The sequence below is a fragment of the Bubalus kerabau genome, chromosome 3 (assembly GCF_029407905.1).
Source record: "Bubalus kerabau isolate K-KA32 ecotype Philippines breed swamp buffalo chromosome 3, PCC_UOA_SB_1v2, whole genome shotgun sequence".
Classification (NCBI taxonomy): Eukaryota; Metazoa; Chordata; class Mammalia; order Artiodactyla; family Bovidae; genus Bubalus; species Bubalus kerabau.
In genome coordinates, this window is record NC_073626.1 from 107,357,743 (window position 1) to 107,380,636 (window position 22,894).

At 36.1% G+C, this 22,894-nt stretch overlaps 1 protein-coding gene across 1 annotated transcript in view; it reads right to left on the reverse strand.

Annotated features, from left to right (window-relative positions):
• ARHGAP15 (Rho GTPase activating protein 15) overlaps positions 1-22,462 on the reverse strand; it is a 700,001-nt gene extending 677,539 nt beyond the window's left edge. The window contains exon 1 of the mRNA XM_055572678.1: positions 22,320-22,462. The gene's annotated coding sequence lies outside the window, so the exon portion shown is untranslated. The remainder of the gene's footprint in view (positions 1-22,319) is intronic.
• Positions 22,463-22,894: the final 432 nt, after the last annotated feature.

The window sequence follows — 22,894 nt, forward strand, 5'->3', positions numbered from 1 at the left end:
GAGGAGCCTGGTAGGCTGCAGTCCATGGGGTCGCTAAGAGTCGGACACGATTAAGTGACTTCACTTTCACTTTTCACTTTCATGCATTGGAGAAGGACATGGCAACCCACTCCAGTGTTCTTGCCTGGAGAATCCCAGGGACGGGGAAGCCTGGTGAGCTGCCGTCTATGGGGTTGCACAGAGTCGGACACGACTGAAGCGACTTAGCAGCAGCAGCAGGACAACCTTGGGGCTTCCTAGGTGATGCCAGAGGTAATGAACCGACCTGCCAATGCAGGAGACATGAGGCTCGGGTTCGATCTCTGGGTTGGGAAGATCCCCAGGAGGCAGGCATGGCAGCCCACTACAGTATTCTTGCCTGGAGAATCCCATGGACAGAGGAGCGTGGCAGTCTACAGTTCATATGGTTGTGAAGAGTTGGACACAATTGAAGCAACGTAGCACACATGCACAGAAATATTACTGCTTTATTAAAGAATATGGGCTTGCCTTATAGATTCTGGGAACTGTTGATGACTTTGTTAAAGACATAATCTCTTTCCAAAAGACTTGGTGAAAAGAGAGCCAGAAGAATGGATCCCCAGTTACTGAGGCTGCACAATGCACAGTAGCATTTTCATGGGATGCTTCTTAATTAACTTTGAATCAGAATAAATACCACCACATCTATTTGTAAACATTAATATTATAATAAGAATATCCCACAATCCGGGAAAAACAAAATCAAAAAACCTTCAGGAAACTCACTTTGAACTTTCAGAGGCATGTTTAATTCTTCTGGTTATAAATCAAATGAAGAGAAAAGTAAAGGCTCCATAGAAAAGACAAAATGAAGCATTTAAGGAAGAGAGGTCCAAGGATACAATTACATCTTATTAAGGACAAAGAAGAAAAATTAAGTTGAGAGTTAGTAGAACTGCTTATGAATTTCCCACTGGTGATCAGGTAAGCAGTTAAAAAAAAAGAAAAAAGAAATAAAAGCAAATAGGAACTAAATGCTTGTATTATTACATTGATGTTCAGGCAGCAAAAGAAATTTTATGAAATGGCAATCTCCTTAGATACAGAAGAGAACCATAAGGGGTATAAGTAATGCAATCTTCTCTCTGCTTCCTCTGTCAGTTTTGACCTAATCTAGCAAGAAATGCTGAGCCATTTTCCGCCTCTTGCATACAAGTATCAATTAAGGGAAAACAGGGTGACTATCTTAGGGCAGCGGACAATGAAATGTCACTTACGCAGAAAACATCAGTTGTACAACAAGTTGTTCGGCAGCCACAGAATTAAAATAACTGGCAAAACAAGCTGTCTCATTCTCTGGGACAGACCTGACTCTCTGATCTTTGTTGGAAGTGTATCAAGTGCAAAAATACACATTTCAACCTGTGATGGCTTGTTTCCTGGAATTTCATGTCCTATAGCATTTATTTCCTAAAGGACATGACTCAGTTGCAAAGCCCTTTTATCAAGCAGATGAAATCTAATCACACATTGATTGCAGTACACTAGGCTCCCTCTATCTCCATCTTGGCCTGCCCAAGTTAAAATATGGGGAAGCTGCATATTGCAAAATTAGTGTTCGACAGTAATTAACGAGAGTCAGTAATGGAGGGTAGTAAAATGTGGCTGACATTTGTTTTATTTAGCAAATTTGTTATTGTATCCTATTAGTCTTTCCCTAATGCTCATGTCTTCAAACTCTGAATTGATTGAATTGGATTTCAGTGCCAAAGGGACATGTCTGAGAATGGGACAGTAATATGTTCCATCACCGTGACAATGATAGCACCATTAAGATACAAATATTTCAGAATAACTTTTTAAATGCATTTAAAAATGATTTCTTTCTTGCTCAATAACATATGCCTAAAATACATTTTAAATCGAATTTTTTTTGTGTTTTTATGTGTGTGTATGTGTATGCCTGTATTTGTATAACATGAATTGTCACAAACTGAATGCATACTCATGTAACCACACCCAAACTGAGAAACTCAAAATCAACAGCACTCCAAAAGCCCTCGGAAGCTCCCTTCCAGTCACTGTCCATCCCCAACCCCATCAGTGATAACCATCATTCTATCTTCTTAAATTTTGTCTATTTTAAACTTATATATAACAGAAACCTAGAATATATACTTTTTATTGCTGGGCTTATTTCACTCAAAATTTCATTTGTGTAGCTGATTGCTATTTGATATTCTTTGGAAGTATCTGTGCAAAATTGTCCTTTTCTTACTGATTTGTAGGAGCTGTTTTATATCCTGAATACAAGTTTCTTTTTAGTATATCTGTTGCAATAGTGATTTTCTTTTTTTGTAGATTGCTTTTTACTCACTTATCTTTTCATTAGTAGAGGTTTAGCTTTAATATATCCAATATATCACTTATCTAACTTTGTGATTAGTGCTCTTTTTGTCCTCTTAAGAAATCCTTGCCTAATCCACGGCTACAAAGACTATTCATGTATTTTCCTCTAAAAAGCTTTGGTGTTTAAACTTTTTTTTTAGAACTGTGATCCTTCTGGAAATAATTGCTGTTTGGTGTGAGGTAGGATAATGTTCTTTCCATATAAATAACTCATATATATATTGGAGAGGAAATGACAAGACACTCCAGTATTCTTGCCTGGAGAATATCATGGACAGAGGAGCCTGGAAGGCTGCAGTCCATAGGGTCACACAGAGTTGAACACAACTGAAGCGACTTAGCACATGTATGTGTGTGTGTGTGTGTGTGTGTAAATATATATATATATATATATATATATATATATAATATTAATTAGAAGGAACTGTCATCTCTTGTGATTTATCTAGGTGAAACAAGACCTGGGACGTGGCTCTACATCTGAAGTGAACAGATGCTGAAGAGCTCTCTTATCCACAGGTATCGACAGTAGGTGCCATTGAGTCTAATAATTACATAACTATTTGGTTACAATCTTGGTAAATACTTGGTAACTGGGGATACAAGTTGAATAAAAAGCTTTATTTAACAAGTAGGAAAAAATACCCATTCTTAGAGGAGCAATCCTCAGAAGTTCAGCTTTGCAGATTTTTATCAGCTAGGAGGTTTGTTACAGTCAGAGTTCTGAACATTGGGTATTTGTTCAGAGCTAGCTCGATTACCCACATAGAAGACTTATTAGAGAGGTGGGGTTTTAATCTTAGCAAGAAAATGAGGCAATGAATGACCAGTTTTCCAATAGAGGATGTTGTAGTCAGGGACAAAACTATGCCTAATGAAGAAGGTGTGACTTCCTGAGGCACTGGGACTTGTAAACAAGGAGGTAACAGACTTGATTTGTGTATCTTAAGTGCAAACTAAAAGCCATAATCACTTGTTACAGTTTATTATTAAATTCACAGAACTCCATTTCACTGGAATTAGTTAAAGATCCCCTACATTAAGCTTTCCCTTGGGAGGCAGGGTCAGAAATAACTCAACTTCAGCTTAAAAAAAAAAAAGACTCTAGAAGTGAGAAAGAAGATAGCTGACAGCTATAGAGCAATGATTCTCAAGGATCAGTGTGAGAAGCTTCATAGACATGCATATTTCACTGTACCTTCCAAAGATATTCCCATTTAGCAGGACTGAGAATGAGCCTGAGAAAGAACATATTTGGCCATCACCCTTAGTGATTCATATGCACATTGAACTTTGATGAGAAACTTTGACAGAATTATATAGTTTTTTTTTTTAATTTTATATCATCATTGTCCTAAAACTGTTACAATTACTACAGTTGTCTTATTTTTAAAGACCAATGGTACTAGGTTCATACTTGTTAATATTTTTGCTCTAATTAAGTTTTCTGGAATTAAAATTCCCTTTGGAATATGCTGGTGTTTTGGGGGAGTGGTGTGTGGATCATAGTTGAGAACAGCAAGAAGAGAAATGAGTAGGTAGCTAAATAAATATATATTATTTAGTATATAGATTTAGCATTAATTATATATTATCTAGTATATAGATTGACACACAGACACCTAGGTACATGTAAGGAATACTGTGAATATCTTATTTGAGATTAATTAAAATATGATGTTTAGCTATCTAGAACATATATCCAGTCCTAACTTTTGCTGCAAAATTAATTATTTTATATAAAGGAAAAACCAAGTTGGCTTATACTACAAGAAATCTAGGTCTATTGTAGAACTTTCATCAAGTGTTTTTTGTTGTTTTTTTATATCATAAACATAGTAAGTTTGAGTAAAACAACTTGAACAATTTGAACATTTGGAAAGCCATTCTCTTCCTTGTTAAACATCAAAAGATATTTAGTGTGAGAACAAAATAGATTCCACAAAATATTGCTGTTTTCATTCAAATTTAATCTGAAATCTGGGGACAGTAAAATTTCTCCTTGGAAAGAAAGTCATGACCAACCTAGATAGCATATTCAAAAGCAGAGACATTACTTTGCCAACAAAGGTCCGTCTAGTCAAGGCTATGGTTTTTCCAGTGGTCATGTAGGGATGTGAGAGTTGGACTGTGAAGAAAGCTGAGCACTGAAGAATTGATGCTTTTGAACTGTGGTGTTGGAGAAGACTCTTGAGAGTCCCTTGGACTGCAAGGAGATCCAACCAGTCCATTCTGAAGGAGATCAGCCCTGGGATTTCTTTGGAAGGAATGATGCTAAAGCTGAAACTCTAGTACTTTGGCCACCTCATGCGAAGAGTTGACTCATTGGAAAAGATCCTGATGCTGGGAGGGATTAGGGGCAGGAGGAGAAGGGGACGACAGAGGATGAGATGCCTGGATGGCATAACTGACTCGATGGACATGAGTCTGAGTGAACTCCGGGAGTCGGTGATGGACAGGGAGGCCTGGCGTGCTGCGATTCATGGAGTCGCAAAGAGTCAGACATGACTGAGTGACTGAACTAAACTGAACTGAAAGCTTTCTTTCATGAAGTCAAGAATATCAAAATAGTAAAAATTTTTAGCAGTCCACATTATTTAAATTAAAAGTTTTTGAGTGTGTTTTTCAATGCTAGACTTTGAAGATACTATAATATCCTCTGTTATTGTATATCTTAAATTGTATCCTTTCTAGGCTGCTTAACTAAAGGCTCTTATGTTGCTATAACTGCTTGAAGAGCTTCAGCTGCATTATTAGGAACCTCAACCCAGGATTTGTTTAGGGGATATTTTCCCACTAAAATAAGTTGTTTTGCTTGTCTTTCCTCAAAGTAGATTTCAGAGGCCTCTCCTCAGGAAGTAGGAGTTAGAAGTGATAGTTGTATGCATTATCAAACTAGGTTCCAGGTAACTGAGTGTAACTGTAATTTGAAGTAATTTAGCCAAATTTCTGTCTTAATTTAGACCCCTCATAAAGCAAAATATAGGATTTTGGCTTGGACATCTTGAAGTGAAAAAGGAATTCATAAATGGTAGAATTTTATAATGTCTATCAGATTACCTATTTAAAAATTATTGAACAGTAGTTCTTTTTCTCTGTGTCCTCCCATATCATTTATATCCCTTGTCATGACTACTTCTGGAAAAGAGATAATCATCTATTAAGAGATAGCACATATGATGGGCTATACAACCACACTTGGGCTACATTTCCTCACCCTATGCACTGAGAATTTCACACATGTATGTGTGTGCATGCACGTGTGCACATGTTTAAATTGTTGTTACTATTATTATTGCCACCTAAGGTGTACAAAACTAAAACTGTCTTTTCTTTGCCCTGTGACAATTCATCCTTTGCAAGTATAGGTGTTCTGATCTGTATTTGATATTTTATGATTTTGTGAAAATCAGGGAAACTAAAGATTATTATATTTGCTATTACTTAGAAAAGTTAAATTTTGGAGACATCTTAATGGTTAAAACAATGCTTTGAGGAGGGCTAGCAGCAGAAGAGTTTGTTCTTCCAAGTAAGGAAAATAAGCCTAGTTGTGAAAGGCAGACAAACAAAAGAAGGACCTAAATGAAAAGGTTATAAATAAATGGAGGCTTTTTCATAAAGTAAATGTGCTAGTCAGTCTCCAGTCATTTATTAGGATTCATTGTGTGCACAGAAGTTACTTGGAGGACTCTAGTTCTCTCTAATCATTACACCCTGCTCCTGCTTTCTTAGGAGCAGCTATAAATTCAAGAAGAGGTGGAAAACCGGCAGACTGCCAACCAAATTCAACCCACAGACATATGTTGTTGGGCCTGAACAATGTTTTGGAGAATTTTGAATCAGCTTCCAATTGAAACATGATAATTTTTACTTTTTCTAAAAAAAAGTCTGTATTTGTGTGTCTTCTCTTAAAAAATGACGAGATGTGAAGAACTGGTTAAGGTATGCATGAGAACTATCAGGTGGAGATGTGTAGCTTCAGCATCTTGTAAATAGAACAAGTTCTCTCTGAATCAGGCTTTTTCTCCCTTCACCCTTGATTTGCATAGATAACCTGACTGACCTGGGGATATCTGTGACTGACACCAGGAGTCAATCACCTCTAGGAGTTTTGCTTCTCTGATTTGTGGGTTGAGCAGAGTTTCTGCTGCATATTGAACTGGTATGATTTTCAACATCTTATTATTTTTAAATCCAAGCTGATAGGATTGAAAATGGAGAACAAAACCAAGAGACTGCATTTGTATCTCAACTTTAGAAAAAAATTCACTGGAGATTAAGATTATTTCATTTATTTATACAATTTTTTCAACATGATCTGAAATTACCAAGAGTAGGATATTGTGTTCTTTGCTATTGCTAAGCAAGTTCCTTTTCCCCCTCTCTGCTCTGACCTCCTTTACTGTTTCTATTATATTTTGGCAGATAATCATATCCTGACTTCTTTTGTTCTCTGTTCTCTACTTGAGTTAGATGTCCCTCCTGCCAAATTGACTTTGGACTCCTAAAAGTCAAATGCTGTATTTTTTTCAGTGTTGATACACTGTACTGGACCAAGAATGTTTGGTGCCTGACTGAAACTCTGTTTCTAATTTTTCCAGTATTAAAATGAGCATTTGCAACAAGTGCAAGTTTGCCACCATATTAGAATGGTCATGATTCGCAGTCCCAAGTGTTACTGGATTCTCATGCTTCTTTCCTACTCTCCACATCAAAAGCTGCCACATGGACCTGGGATCAGTGCACGATGGTCAGGGAAAGTCAGAATATCCACTGCATCTCACCTTGGCTCCATTCATGACTCATGACATACTCTCTACCCATCTGCCATGTTAACTAGTCTCTGGTTTTCCTCTCCAACTGATTTCCCACCCTGCAGCTATGGTAAACTTGTTAATCCCCTTTCTTAGAGCCAGACTTCTAACCTAAAACTTCTGGCCTGTAAAAAGCAGCTAATTCTCCAGGGACAACCCCACAGTCACTTATCTCCCAATTATTTCATCAGGGACTTCCCACTGCCACACCTTCTGTCATTTAATGGATGGCCTAATACCAAGTGCTTTCAGAATTAGGACTGAGATTGGTATATTCAGTCTACCTCCATACATGAAATCTTCATCAGGTTTCCTCAAGGGGAAAACAAAACAGAATAAAAACAGAAAAAGACTTTGCTCACTGGCTCAGCACCTTAGACCTTGGACATTCCAAAATCTTTTCTTATTTTTCCCCGAGAGTATTTTGCTAGGACCCCCATGCTTTGTGAACAATCTACATTGATACTTTAAAATCCAAGGCAAAAATTAGATATAATATAAAAGTGAGTCAAAAAAACCTACTTTTTTTTTGCTCTCCCCATAGTTTCTGTAGTTCGTCTTTGCTTCATTTTAATTTTAGGTCCAAGATTCAGTAGCTGCCTTCCACTTTTTGAACTGCTCTGTGTGATGAATATTAATTTTTAAAAATTAAAGGGTATTTTTGGTTAGGACACATCGTGAACTGCTCGAAGGAAATTCTCCATATCAACCAAAAATTGGTAAATAAACAAGAAAAGAGTGAGCCTCCTTCCTTGTCCCCCACACAGCTGTATTGAGGAAATGAAACTAATAGCAAGAAATTGCTTTTGACGAGTTTCATAATCTTGTCAGACTAATCAGAGTTGAAATAAACCAAAATTATCCTGACATGATTTTTATATCATACAGAAGGGGAAAATGGTCATCATGTGTTTCAAGACAATCTGATAGAACAGTTAGTCTACAACTACTATTCACATTACATTTAATCTTTCTAAAACAGTATTTTATGACACAAACTAGGCAAAGTTTCTTATGTACATTATTATTTTTTTTAATCTTGTGAGAAAAAGCCTTGTTTTATAGATCAGGGCTTCCCTGATGGCTCAGTAGAAAGAACCTTGCCTGTCAATGGAGAAGATGCGGTTTCAATCCCTGGGTCAAGAAGATTCCCCAGCAAAGGAAATGGCAACCTACTCCAGTATTTTCGCCTGGGAAATCCCATGGCCAGAGGAGCCTGGCAGGCTATATAGTGCATAGGGTCACAAAAGATTCAGATATGACTTAGCAACTTAAGAACAATAATAAATCAGGAAAGTCTGGCTCAAAGAGATTAAGTAAGTTGTATAAAATAACATATATACTATCTAACAAGTGATGGAGCCCAAGATTTAACTTTATTTTTTCTGACTTCCCAGGCAATACTCTTTTATCTTTATTATCTCTCATATTGGTTAGAATGGCTATCATCAAAAAAATCTACAAACAATAAATGCTGGAGAGGGTGTGGGGAAAAGGGAACCCTCCTCCTACACTGTTGGTGGAAATGTAAATTTGTACAGCCACTACTGAGCTTTCCTGTGGCTCAGTATACCTGTGGCGGATTCATGTTGATATATGGTAAAACCAATACAATATTGTAAAATTAAAAAAAAAATAATAATCTGCCTATAATGCAAGGGACGTGGTTTTGATCCCTGGATCAGGAAGATATCCTGGAGAAGGGAATGGCAACCCACTCTGGTATTCTTCCCTGGAAAATTCCATGGACTGAGGAGACTGTGCTCAGAAAGAGTCGGACAGGACTGATTAACACTTTCATTTTCACTTCACAGCCATTATGGAGAATGATACGGAAGTTCCTTAAAAAAGCAAAAATAGAACTACCACAAGTGAAGTGAGTGAAAGTCACTCAGTCATGTCCAACTCTTTGCAACCCCTTGGACTATTACTGTCCATGGAATTCTTCAGGCCAGAATATTGGAGTGGAGATCCCTCCTCCAGGGGATCTTCCCAATGCAGGGATTGGAGTCAGGTCTCCTGCATTGCAGGTGGATTCTTTACCAACTGAGCTATCAGGGAAGCGCCTACATTACAATTTACTATGTGGTAAAAAGTATGAGGAGGGGAACAGCCAAGCCATGATGACCAGATATTATCTATTTGGCTGTATGATCAGAAATCTGACCATATGATCCAGCAATCCGACTCCTAGGTAAACATAAGGAGAAAGACATGATTCAAAAGGATACATGCACTCTGATGTTCACTGGAGCACTATTTACAATAGCCAAGAGGTGGTAGGAACCTAAATGTCCATCATCAGAAGAAAGGATAAAGAAGATGTGGCATATATATATATATATATATACACACACACACACAATGGAATATTATAATAGTCATAAAAGGAAACAAAACTGTGCCATTTTCAGAGACATGGATGGACCTAGGGACTGTCATACAGAGTGAAGCAAGTCAGAAAGAGAGAAACAAATATCATATAATGTCTCTCAGATGTGGAATCTAGAAAAATGGTATAGATGAACTTATTTGCTATTAGAAGAGAGTCATAGATGTAGAGAACAAACAAATTTACCAAGGGAGAAGGAGGTGGTGCTACAAATTGGGAGATTGGGATTGACATATGTACATTACTATGTAAAAAGAAAAAAGAATTAATGAGAACATATTGTACAGCCCTGGGAACTCTACTCAGTGATCTGTGATGACCTAAATGGGAGGAAACCTAAGAAAAGAATGGATATATGTATATGTAAAACTGATTCACTTTGCTGTACAGCAGAAACTAGCACAAAGTATAAAGCAATGCTGCTGCTGCTGCTAAGTCGCTGCAGTCGTGTCCGACTATGTGCGACCCCATAGACAGCAGCCCACTAGGCTCCTCTGTCCCTGGGATTCTCCCAGGAGTGGATTGCCATTTCCTTCTCCAATGCATGAAAGTGAAAAGTGAAAGTGAGATCGCTTAGTCATGCCCAACTCTTAGCGACCCCATGGACTGTAGCCTACCAGGCTCCTCCGCCCATGGGATTTTCCAGGCAAGAGTACTGGAGTGGGGTGCCGTTGCCTTCTCCAATAAAGCAATATATTCCATGTAAAATATATATATATATACATATATATGTGTATATATACATATATATAAATATAATCTTTACTATCTCCATAAGAAATGAAAATGTTCTGGACCAGAACTTGGGAGGAATATGTCCTTAGCCTGTCCTCAAACACTTCTATTTCTCCACGCTTCCTTGTCTTTTATTAAATCTGCTTTTTCCACTAGCTTGCTAGAATAGCCACATAAAATAATTATGCAAAGTCACTTTTAAAACTCTAAATACATTATAAATAGACAATAGACATTTTTATTTGTATTAATTAATTTGAACCCAACCATTACCATAAAGACATAAAATAAACTTTACATAGGCCAAATGACGTAAGAGAAATGAGTACTAAAGTAAGACCCTTTGGCCATAGTCTAGGAAAGACTTAAAGGATAACCAAATGAGAAACTAAGACAATAACTGAACACAGAGAGAAGGAACTGAATGACAATGGTAATTGATTGGATGTATGGACAGGAATCCATGGAGATCCCAAGCTTACTTCTTTAGGTGATTTGAAGAACTTAACTGAAGTTTGAAAGAGAATGGGGATTCTGTAGGGAGATTATGGTTTTCACATGAGGCATATAATCAGTTTGAACTGCTGACTAGACATTAGGGAAGAGGTATCAAGTGACAACTGCAACCAGGAACAATACTGGGAGAGAGACCCAAGCCAAACATAAAAATTTAAGGCCTATATTGATTAAATTCAAATCATAAAAATGGATAAGAATGTCAAGTAATCTTGTGAGAAAAAGAGATGGCCTAAAATTGTGCCATCCACTAGAAATAATTGTAACATGAGTAATTTAAAATTTTCTGGTAGCCATCCTGTATGAGGAAAATGAAAGAAGTGACCACATTAAAATAATATTTTTTATTTAATTCCCTATGTTGACATAATTTTAGCATATAAAAATGTAAAAATATTAATGAGATATTTTACATTGTTTGTTTCCATTGTCTTAAAAAACTGGTGCTTATTTAACACTCAATTTAGATTCGTGCATTTTGAATGTTAAATAGCCATCTAGGGCTAATTTCTACCATAATGGACAGCATGATTCTAGGACAGAATTTGTGGGATCTAAGGGCTGAAAGGAAACATAGGGTCCAGGGAAGATAAGAAAAGAGAAACAGGAAACTAAGGCAAAAAATGTCTTCTTCCTCACATATTTTATAACATGTCTACATAAAGTAGATGTGTGCATATATATATATGAATAAGGGACAGGTTTTTATAGATGGAATAGTTTTTTTACATATGAAACAGAGCAGGATCCTTCTAAACTGTTTCAGACTATAGCACCTCATGAATGAGGTTCAGTATGGCTTAACTACTGACGCCTAACAGGCTTAGAAATGATAACATGGCATAGTGGAAAATGACAAGAATTTTATATCATGTGGATCTTCATACGAATCATGATTCAGCCTACCAATAGCACTATAAATTTGGGCACTTAACCACTTAACCTAAGCTTTCTTATCTTTAAAATGGGAATACTAACTCCCTTACATGATTTTTGTAGGATTCAAATGCTATTAAGTATGCAAAACACCTGATACATAATACACAGTGAATAAATCATAGCACTAATGATTATTATTAATAATCCCACTCTAATAATCATTTATATTAATGATGTCTCATGCTACCGCAAGTATCTAGACAAGAAAGGAATACTGTTTGTTTAGCCTAACATCATGGTACCTACCACAGTGTTGGAGACACCACTGGGATAAATCAACATTCATTTTTTTCCTCCTACATTCTACTTCCTTTAGGAGAACCATCAAGGTATGAATAGAGGCTCAGACTACTTGATTTCCCAGGGCATGTAGCAGAAAGGCGAAAAAGATTAATATGGGCCTCACTGTTCAGTTTCTATCCCTTAAAGTTCTAATATGAACTTAACTGAAGCAGAAAGATTAATTAGAAAAAAAAAAATTCCCTTGACACAGCACTCAACTTCCTGAGCATTCTACCTTTTACAGCTATTTTAAAAAGAAATCTCGTTATGACTCCAAGCTTGTCATTATATCAGCAGAGACTAGAACAAAAAGTTCTCTAATTGTTTAGGAAATGAATCTAAAATAAGTAAAATTATTCAATGTAACACCATGGTTTTAGAGAAACAGCTTAAAATTTAAATGCTGAGAGGTAGTTGGTGTTTTTTTTATCAGTTTATTCAATATGTTCTCAGATGGAGGGTTGTTTGATTTGGAGTTTCAGAAAAGCGCCACAATATATAATGGATCCAATGTTCCAATCCCACCTTCAACACTGTCGTGTTACTCAAAATGAGTCCATAAAGTGTCATTGTTTGAAATATGTTTCTAGCTTTCTTTCCCCTAAGTTTATCTTATTTGTGAGACCCAACAAAAGTCACAAATCTCCAGAAAACCTTCCCTGGCTCTACAGTCTACATTCAGCTTTCATATCATTTATTCTTTCACTAATCAATTATTTATTGAGTGTTTATTATATGCCTACCACTGTTCCAGATTCTCAGTATTCAGTAGTAAAGAGGCAGAAAAAGTCAATATTTTCATAGAGCATTCAGTTTTGGGTAAAGATAGCCACTAAACGACTTCACATGTAATAATGATTCCTCATATCCAAAATGCCATTTAAGCAAACAAAAGCAGAGTAATTAGGCAGAGCATCTGAAAAATCATGGAAAAGACTAAATTAAAGTACAATAGAAAATCATTTGGAATGTTTTAGTTGGAGAGTTGTATGATTTAAGTCTTAAGAAAGTTACTCTGGCTACTCTTCAGAAAATGATTATCATGAAATGTAGAATCAGGGAAATGAGTCAGGAGAACTCTACAGCAGTAGAGGTGGTAAGAAGTGATTAAATTTGGGATATCTTGATATACATTTACCCCTTGCTTAATGTTTAATTCATTCCTCCTAAGAGAAAATCAGTTAAATAAAAGCAAGATACCCAACCAACATTTATAAATATAAAAATGCATGAATAGATTTTAAAAATGGGTTTATGTAAGTAGTAACAACAATTTGAAAAAATACTCTACATAAAACATATTAAAAGTGTATTTAATATATTTCTTTTATTCTGTATCTTTGTCTTCACCAATGTTTTTGAGACAGATTTCTTGCCCTCAGATGGGCAAGAAAATGCTAAATTACATTTATCATTTAATGATTACATGATAAATTATATAAATGATACTTAATGATATAACAAAAACAAACAAACTATTATAGGGTCAGAAAACCTGACAGGAACATTCTACAAGCTGCTATTTCTTCAACATTTTCAGTTCATTCAAAATGTTCAAATAAACATTGCTCCATATATTTCACATGATTTGTCTCTAACTTGAAGCTAGGAAGTGAATTAGTAAGTGTGGTTCTATTTAAAATTGTGATGTCATCTAAATGCCATGTTTTGTAGTGTATACATTTATCGGGTGTTTTGAGGAATATTCAGTATACAAACAAACAAAAAATAAAAAGACCCAATAGTCTGAAAAAAAATATATATATACCTTTTTAAGAGCCAACACTGAGAAAAGTAAACAGGATTATGGGAGATGAACTAATATTTTGCAGGTTCTGCCTATTGCTGATTAACTGGATGTTGGTTTGGGATAGTGAGTATGAGAGATGGAATGAAATTGGGGATAATTCTTAATTTACTATCCTGAACAGAGAGATAAATGGTGGTGCCATTAAATGAGATAAATGAAAATAGGGAAGAGGCAGGCTAGGTTGGGGGCAGATGGGGAGTAATTAGGAGCTTAGTTTTTGAACATACTCATTTTGTTGTCTCTTGAAACATTCAAGTGGAGATGATAGGCAATAGCATTTACAGCTTTAGTGCTAAAATACAAAAGGCTTGGTCTTGAGAGTAATTAGAATATCAGTTCAGTTCAGTTCAGTCACTCAGTCATGTCCGACTCTTTGCCACCCCATGAATCACAGCATGCCAGGCCTCTCTGTCCATCACCAACTCCCGGAGTTCACTCAGACTCACGTCCATCAAGTCAGTGATGCCATCCAGCCATCTCATCCTCTGTTGTCCCCTTCTCCTCCTGCCCCCAATCCCTCCCAGCATCAGAGTCTTTTCCAATGAGTCAACTCTTCGCATGAGGTGGCCAAAGTACTGGAGTTTCAGCTTTAGCATCATTCCTTCCAAAGAAATCCCAGGGCTGATCTCCTTCAGAATGGACTGGTTGGATCTCCTTGCAGACCAAGGGACTCTCAAGAGTCTTAGGTAGTATTTAAAATCATGGCAATATATAATATTGCATAGAAATAAACTTGAAGACAATAGCTAGGACCGAAAAAGTAGAAATATGAAGATTAAGTGCAGGACATTTTAAAATTTAGAGGGTTGGGTAATGGGAACAGCTAGCAAAGAGACAGAAAAGGAGCATCCAAATAGTTTGGAGAAAAACTGGGAGAATGAAATATCATAGAATTTAAATAAGGAGAGAATTTCAAGAGAGAAGGAATGTTCAGTTGCATCAAATGCAACTCACATTGAATAACATGAAGATATAAATAAGCCACCGAGTTTAGCAAAATGAAACTCTGGGCTTCCCAGGTGGTGCTAATGGTAAGGAATCCACAGGCTAACACAGGAGACTTAACTGAAGCAGTTGGATCCCTGGGTTGCTAAGCTACCCTGGAGGAGGAAATGGCACCTCACTTCAGTACCCTTATTCTGAAGAATCCCAAGGATAGAGGAGCCTGGTAAGCTATAGTACATGGAGTCACAATGAAGTGGACATGACTGAGCATTTGAGAACAGCACAGCACAACCAGTCTCTGACAATAGCATATTCTGTAATATTTCTAAGGCATTGACTTTAAATTTATGAATTTATATTTAAATTCTTATGTTTATACACTTAGCTACCTAAGAAGTTTTCACTGGCTAGATAGCACACTGACTCTGTATCCCCAATAATTCTGTACTTAGTTGGAGCTCAAAATTATTTATGGAATTGAATTGGGCTGATGCCCATCGAAAGAGAAAAATCAATTTTAAAATTCACAGTTGTATGTTTTTGACAAGACTGATTTTTTAAAAATAAGATAGTCTGCCTATTTTTTGGCATCCTCTAAATACTCCCTCTCATCAAATGTGCTTTCCTACCACTTCAATGAAGATAGAATCAACAGAGAAAGTGTTCCTTCAACTTCCTCTCCTCACTTCATCTTCTCTACATCCAATTCATCTACATACACACTCATTAAAGTGCTCTTCCTTCTGTTTCAGGTTAACTTATCTATTTGAGCTAGTGATTACACCAATCTGTACTGTATCATCTGAGACCTTGTTGGATATCTGAATATATATATATTTTTCTTTATTTTCATTTCTTTTCTCTTTCCCTTCACTTCAACATTCATATTTCTTTTTTTTTAATTTAATTTTATTTTTTAACTTTACAATATTGTATTGGTTTTGCCATATATCAAAATGAATCCGCCACAGGTATACATGTGTTCCCCGTCCTGAACACTTCTCCCTCCTCCCTCCCCATACCATCCCTCTGGGTCTTCCCAGTGCACTAGCCCCAAACATTCATATTTCATCCTCATTTTAGCTATTGCCTATTTCAAGCTTTATAAAAAGAATATTTTATATACACTAGCCTCAATTCCCTACTTCCTTTAATATCTCATTCTAGCCTTGAACTTAACTAAGATTTTGGTCCTTAATTATACAGTTGAGAAAGGATACACTCTGTTATTAGTAAAAAAACAAACAAGACCTCTAACCTTTTAAAAAACAAGCTTATCTCAATCATAATAACAGAAATATTACATAAAACTATATGAGGACACAGTTTTCTGCAGACTGGAAAAACCTGAAATGTTTGGTAACACAATCTGTTAGAAAAGCTATGAAGCGTCCACCAGCACTCTCAATAAGTGCTGATGGAAGTTCCAAAACTTACAACTAACATGAAGGACAGTTTGGCAATACCATTTTATCTATCTATCTATCTATCAGTACCATTTTATCTCTTGGCTTACAAAAACACAGTATTTCTGGGAATTCATTCCATAGATATATTTTCAAATGTACACAATTATATTAAAACATTCTTTTCAGCAGCAAAAAAAATTTAAAACACTCATGACTGTTTTAAGAAAGAGACTGGTTAGATTAAGTACAATATATCCACACAGTGGAATACAGTACAGCTATAAACAAAGAGAGAGAGAATTAGACAGTTTATTATCTTTATAATTAAAATAGCTCCAAGATATTACTGAAAGAAAAAAGTGAAGAGATATATATATAGCATACTACCTTTAATGTAATAAAGATATTTACACACATACATGTGTGTATATACATATATGCTTCTGCATAAAAAAAAACTATAAAAGGATTTAAAAAAAATATTAAAAGTGGTTACTTGTTGGGTTAAGGTGGGAAAAAACAGAGGTTTATAGAAGCAGGAAAATAAGAAAGATTTTCACTAAAATGCTTATATTTAGGTTTTGTTTTCAAACCATTTCACTGTGTCACTTATTCTCAAAATTAAAAACAACCAATCAAAGTTCCACAATATAGAAGAAAAAACAAAATATTATAAGCACAGCCTATATTAGAACCTCTCTTCATAGAGGACAAGCATTTCTCCAAACCACCCTAAAGAGTATATCATCAACAGTAAGTCCTATGGAAGAAGTAAACAAAGCCTGATGCTACATAGCCCATCCAGATGCAATTATGGCCATCCAGTTAGGGATTTCCCCTGCCTAACAACCTTGTAGTTACCTATACTATAGAGTCATGATCTGCTCAGCAAGTTCACTCTATTAGAATCTCAAACTATCTGCCCCAACCTCTTACTAGTATACTTGTCGCTTAACTGCAGGAGACAACTCACTCTGCCTTGGAAATTCTGTTACTCCATGTTTTCATCCTTTGACACGTTCTTTCCTGTCCCTCAGAATGTTTCTCATCTCCCCAGTTCTAACTTTCTCTGGAAACTACCATAGTAGCACCCCCTTATCCATGGAGATGCATTCCAAGAGCCACGATGGGTACCCAAAACTACAGGCAGTACAAATCCTATATAGACAATGTTTTTTCTTAGTATACAAACCTATGATAGAGTTAATGATAGAGTTTAGTTAATTAGTCACAGGAAAAGATTAACAACTACTAGCAGAACAATTACAACAACCTGTTGTAAAATTATATGGACAGTGGTCTCTCACACACACAAATTATTTTACTGTACAAATTTACTGTCTTTTTCATCTTAATTAAGCACTTACCATGCACTGTGGTCATAACTATTGCAGTTTGAGGTGCAACAGCAAAGCACACAGGATTTTATTTCCCTTCTTCACAATTTCATGAATAGAAGATTCAGGTTCACCCCTACTGTAAATCTTAGCAGCCTCAACATATATATATATATATATATATTTTTTTTTTTTTTTTTCTCTCACACCCTTTCACTTAGGGGAAGCACGCAGGGCTTTTCATTGGCATGTCCAAACAACCAGGTTGGCAGCACTACTCTCGTGCTTTGGGGCCAGTATTAAGTGAAATAAGGGGACTCCAGAACAAACGCGAAACTTCAAACCCAGGAGAGCATGGATCTGATAAGCAAGATGGCTGAGGAGTGAGTTACAGAGGAAACGCTAGACTCCGGACAGATTCGCAGGAGCAGGACAGGGTGAGACTTCGTCAAGCTACTTCAGAAAGATGAACAATTGCAAATGTATGAATTATTTCTGGAAGTTTGTCTTCAATAGTTTTGGACTGTGGTTGATTGTGGACACTGCGGAAAGCAAAACTGTGGAGAAGGGGGAACTGCTGTACACATATTTATTCAAAAATTTTGTCCTGATTTCTCTGATTGAATATGGTAAATGATATGTCTGCAAAATTCTCTAGTTTATTGCCTGGCATATAACAGGAAGATGAAAATGTTCGATGAAGTTCTGAATCCTAATAGAACATCTCATATTTTTTTATGGTACTTGATAAATTTTGTTGCCATTATAATTATTAATATAATGATTTTACTAGATTTTGTGAAGAAGGAAATGCCTACCCACTCCAGTATTCTTGCCTGGGAAATTCCATGATCAAAGGAGCTTGGTGGGCTACACTCAATGGGGTTGCCAAGAGTGGGACGACTGAGCAAGTAAACAACAACTATATTATAAGCTTTTAGAAGAGAAGTATTGAGGGGCAAGGGTTTATACATGGAGTGCGTGTGTGCTCAGTGGCTCAGCTGTGTCTGACTCTGGGACCTCATGGACTGTGGCCCGCCAGGCTCCTTTGTCCATGGGATTTTTCAAGCTCTAATACTAGAGTAGGTTGCCATCACTTCCTTCCAGAGGATCTTTCGTACCCAGGGATGGAACCCACCTCTCCTGCATTGCAGGAGATTCATTTCCACTGAGCCACCTGGGAAGCACACAGGAATGGCTGTGGAAAAATATTTTAAAATTCAGATTAATTAAAACATTTGCTTCATTTAGACCTACTCTTAAACTGACATTGTTTCTGTCTGACTACAGAGCTTAGAAAGTTTAAGTTAAGTAGTGCTTTGGTTCTTATTTAAATATTTATTTACTTGGCTGTGCCAGGTCTTAGTTGCAGCATGCAGGATCAAGTCCCCTTACTAGGGATCTGATCTGAGGCCGCTGCATTGGGAGCCAGGAGTCTTAGCCATTGGACCAGCAGGGAAATCCCAAGTAATGCTTTTAAATGTTACCCTATGTGGCTGTGTAATGGTTTTCTATGGCTTTCACCTCTAAGATATGAAGTTCCCTTACTTCTGAGGGAAGAATTTTAGTTCCTCAGTGTGGTGCCCCCTCTTTTCAGCTGAGACTCCATGTGTTGCAGGGGAAGGTGGCTCATCAGTGCAAGAGTAAGCCAGTTACCCAAGCCTGATCACTCAGGGTATCTAAGTCTCAAAGGCAGCTCAGCATGGTCACGTGACCCGCTTTTATTCAGTCAGATCTTAATCTGAGGTATCTTTGCTGTGGTGTTGGAGGAAAGACACTCTTTTGTACAAAGTTTTCTGAAAGAGTGAGATGTAAACTTGAAGCCTCCTGGTCAACTTAGTATGAGCTTCTGCCTGAGAGTGCTTATAGAAAAGTGAGAACAAGAGCTAGGGAATGAAGAAAATGATCTTGGTAATCCTGTGTGCGCTGCTGGGTCCAGCCTGATTTTTCTCTCCTTGGATTTTCAGTTATACAAATCAGGGCCTACCTCTATTGCCTAGAGTAATTTTAGCTTATTTTCTATCATTTGCAAACAAAGGTTTTTTATCTACTATAAGCTGAAATTTAGAATAATTATAAGTACATTTTATAGTTTAGTTATATAACATTATCTTGCAGTACAAAAAATAGGGTGCCCAAAGTGTTCAGGATATTAAATGATATTTAAAATACACATGGAAAACATTGGATTAGGCTAGTTTCTAATTGTATGAGAATAGCAAAATACCCTGAAAATATAGTACAGTTAATTTCCATCCACTGCAAGAAACCTATGTATTTCTTTAGGTATATTTTAACAAAATGGACATATTTCTGTGATGGACCCTTCATGTAAAACATTCTCAGGATATTCTGGGGTTAATTGCCAGAGACAGGATGAATGGTTAACAAAACACTTTTATCCCCCGAAATATTTCCCCAAAACTATTTGTCATGGAATCAGTCTCCTCACTTGAGACCGAGTGCTCAACATTTAGCTGTTCCCTTGGATCTTGTCGGCTGAGAGAATTTATTACAATTCTACTGGAGGAAGGGGAGTCCTGAATTACAAGTTACAAGAAACAAAGCTTTGGAGTCTTCTCTTGTGAGCATGGATTCTTTTCATCAGATGCCCTAACTTCTGGAAAATAGGATGTGTACATTTTTTAACAACAGTGGGGGTGTGTTGGGAAGGAAAAAAAATTAAAAGAATGGTCTGTTTCTCTAGGTACCAAGGATGGTTGACCTTAAGTTAGGGACAGAGTGGGCCATTCTGGGATAGAGCTTTTAAAAAGAATAAGAGAAGGAATATCAAGCCTTTCAGAATTTTACTGAATCCTGGCTCCAAGTGGAAGAGCATATTTTTCTTTAAAAAATGACTTTCCGGATGAGATCCTCTGCCTTGTTTTTATTTCATCAGAATTTTTTCTTATTCACTTAAAATGCATAAAGTTATAATAACCTATAGTAACTCATTTGTAATTTACTCTCTTAAGATTTGATCTGTGCATTCCAGGGATAACACATACCTGGTTTCTACAAAGTGAGAACATCTTAGTTTATATGTCTATCATCTCTACCTGTTGCTCTTTATAATTTCATAATAAGTATGTTTAATTAATTCTTAATTTTACACATACTCCATAAAATATTTGCATTTTAATTTAACAGTTTCTGCAAGAAACAATCATTTAAAAAAGAATTTGGCTTTTAAAAAACTGTAGTGGACTTTTTCAGTACCAAATGCTTATGTAGATATTCATTCTTGCTAACGTGTAAGTACTACATATGTTTATTCATGTGATGCTCTTTTATAGTAAAATGAAATAAAGTAATAACATATCAACCAAAGCTATCTGAATTATAAAGCTTCTATAGATGTAGAGGTTCAGAACCATAATATTGAAGACAAATTTAAATAAGGCTTTCCATTGTGAGCAAATTGAAAAGCTAATCAGAATATCAAAGCAAATAAATATTAGCAGGGTTCTCTTATACTCTAACAATAAAAAAAAAAAATGTATTGAACATCAAGTCCTAATCTCTGTTTTTTCCAAGATCATTTTAATAGTCAACGAGTAGCTAGCTTCAGTGTTGACAATTGAGGAGGTCTTAAAATGGAGTATACTAGTGTAACAAATAATTTCCTACCAAATTGACCACATCAAAAATCATTTATATCAGTCTTTCAATAGAAGACATAAAGAAAAGTGTTGCCACTTATCAACCCTGTAACCATTTTTTAATAACATAAAAAAATAGTGTTGTGGGGTCATCATGTCCCCCATCCAACAGTACAATAAAAATGATATTATGGAAGAGTGTATAATATCTGGAGCTTTTATTAAAATTCCCTCAAAAATCTACAGTCAGATTTATTTTAGGTATTTGTCTCTGAGATTAGCAATACTTCTATAATTTTCATACATATGTTACAGCACACAAAGACATTCTGTAAAGGTAAGAAGTCACCATAAAAGAAAAGTTCTTCTCAGTTTATGATTAACAAATTATTTTAATTTCTAAGGTTATTGTTTTGGAAATTTCAAAGAAAGAAAATTATATAATTACCTAAATAACAGAAGTATATTTCTAATTTGCCTCTTTCCCATAAGTAATCCTCTGTGAAGTCATCTGTGACTTCTCTTTTAAATGCAGAGTTTTACTTATGAAATAGAAACTTGCCCTCATTTTACCCTATATCTTAAATAAAATTTATAGGAAAAAACTCAAATGTCATGTTAGAGAACTTTCTTTTGCATTTTGAAAGCTTCCTGCTTTTTAATAGCCATTTAATAGACTACAGATTGAATAAACTACACCTTTTCAAGGGTTTCTCATGCTAACTTTAATACAATACTTTACAGTAGCTATCTTTCATGCTGCATGCGATTCAGATGTTATTTTTTACTTTTACAAAATGCTTTTTTCTCTTTATTATCTAGATCATGAAGAGTGCACTTTATAAAGCAGTCAAAGGTACAAAGTCTCACATTTTCTCTCATAGTATTTGAAGCACTTTGAAACTAAAAGTTTACCTTACTCTGTTTTTAATATTTTCCTATAAAATTTTAGTGTAATATCTTTTAAAAACTTTAGAATTTAATGGTTGCAAATTTAAAAAACAATATTCTTCTCTACACCAAAGGAAACAAATTGATGTTTCAGTCACAAGTGAAAATGTTACAATTTTGTTGGAAAGGTTTGTATGTTGCTACTGAAGCATAGAATACTCTGCCAAATATTTTCAAGTTTAAATTGCATGTTTAATACAAAGTAAAACTCACTTACCTTTCTCTCAGTGCCGACTTGTTATTGAAACGTTATCAACTTCTAACTGTTAATGCCTCTTTCAACAAAAAGGAAAAACAGTCAAGTCAAGTCACATGTCATAAGAGTAGGCCTAGGTTGGATGCTGCTTAATTTCAGTACTGGAAGAAAAAAATAAAAGGCGGGGCAGTGGAGGGGCGGGGTGGAGTTAGCAGAAAAAACTTTTAAATAAAACCACTTCCTGCGCAGATACAGTTAACCACACACATCACATCATTACTTGATTTGAAGAAATTGCCTTCTATAGTCAAGACATTGTTGTTTTCCAAGGTGATTTTCAATTTTCAGACAACCCACAGTTGTAAAGGTTTCATCAGTTCTGATTTAATGGGGCAAAATGTGTAATTAAAACTTTAGGAGGGGGAGGAGCAGCCTGCTAAGACCTGGGGACACTTCCTCTTTCTCTGCCTTCTAGCAAGGGCTTTAAGCCTAAAGCCTGCTCTCCTCAGTGGGCTGGAACAGGTCTGTATGGCTTCGGAAGGCTCTGTTTATTGGCCTAGGAAGCCAAGAGGCCACGGACATTGACAGAGAGGGCG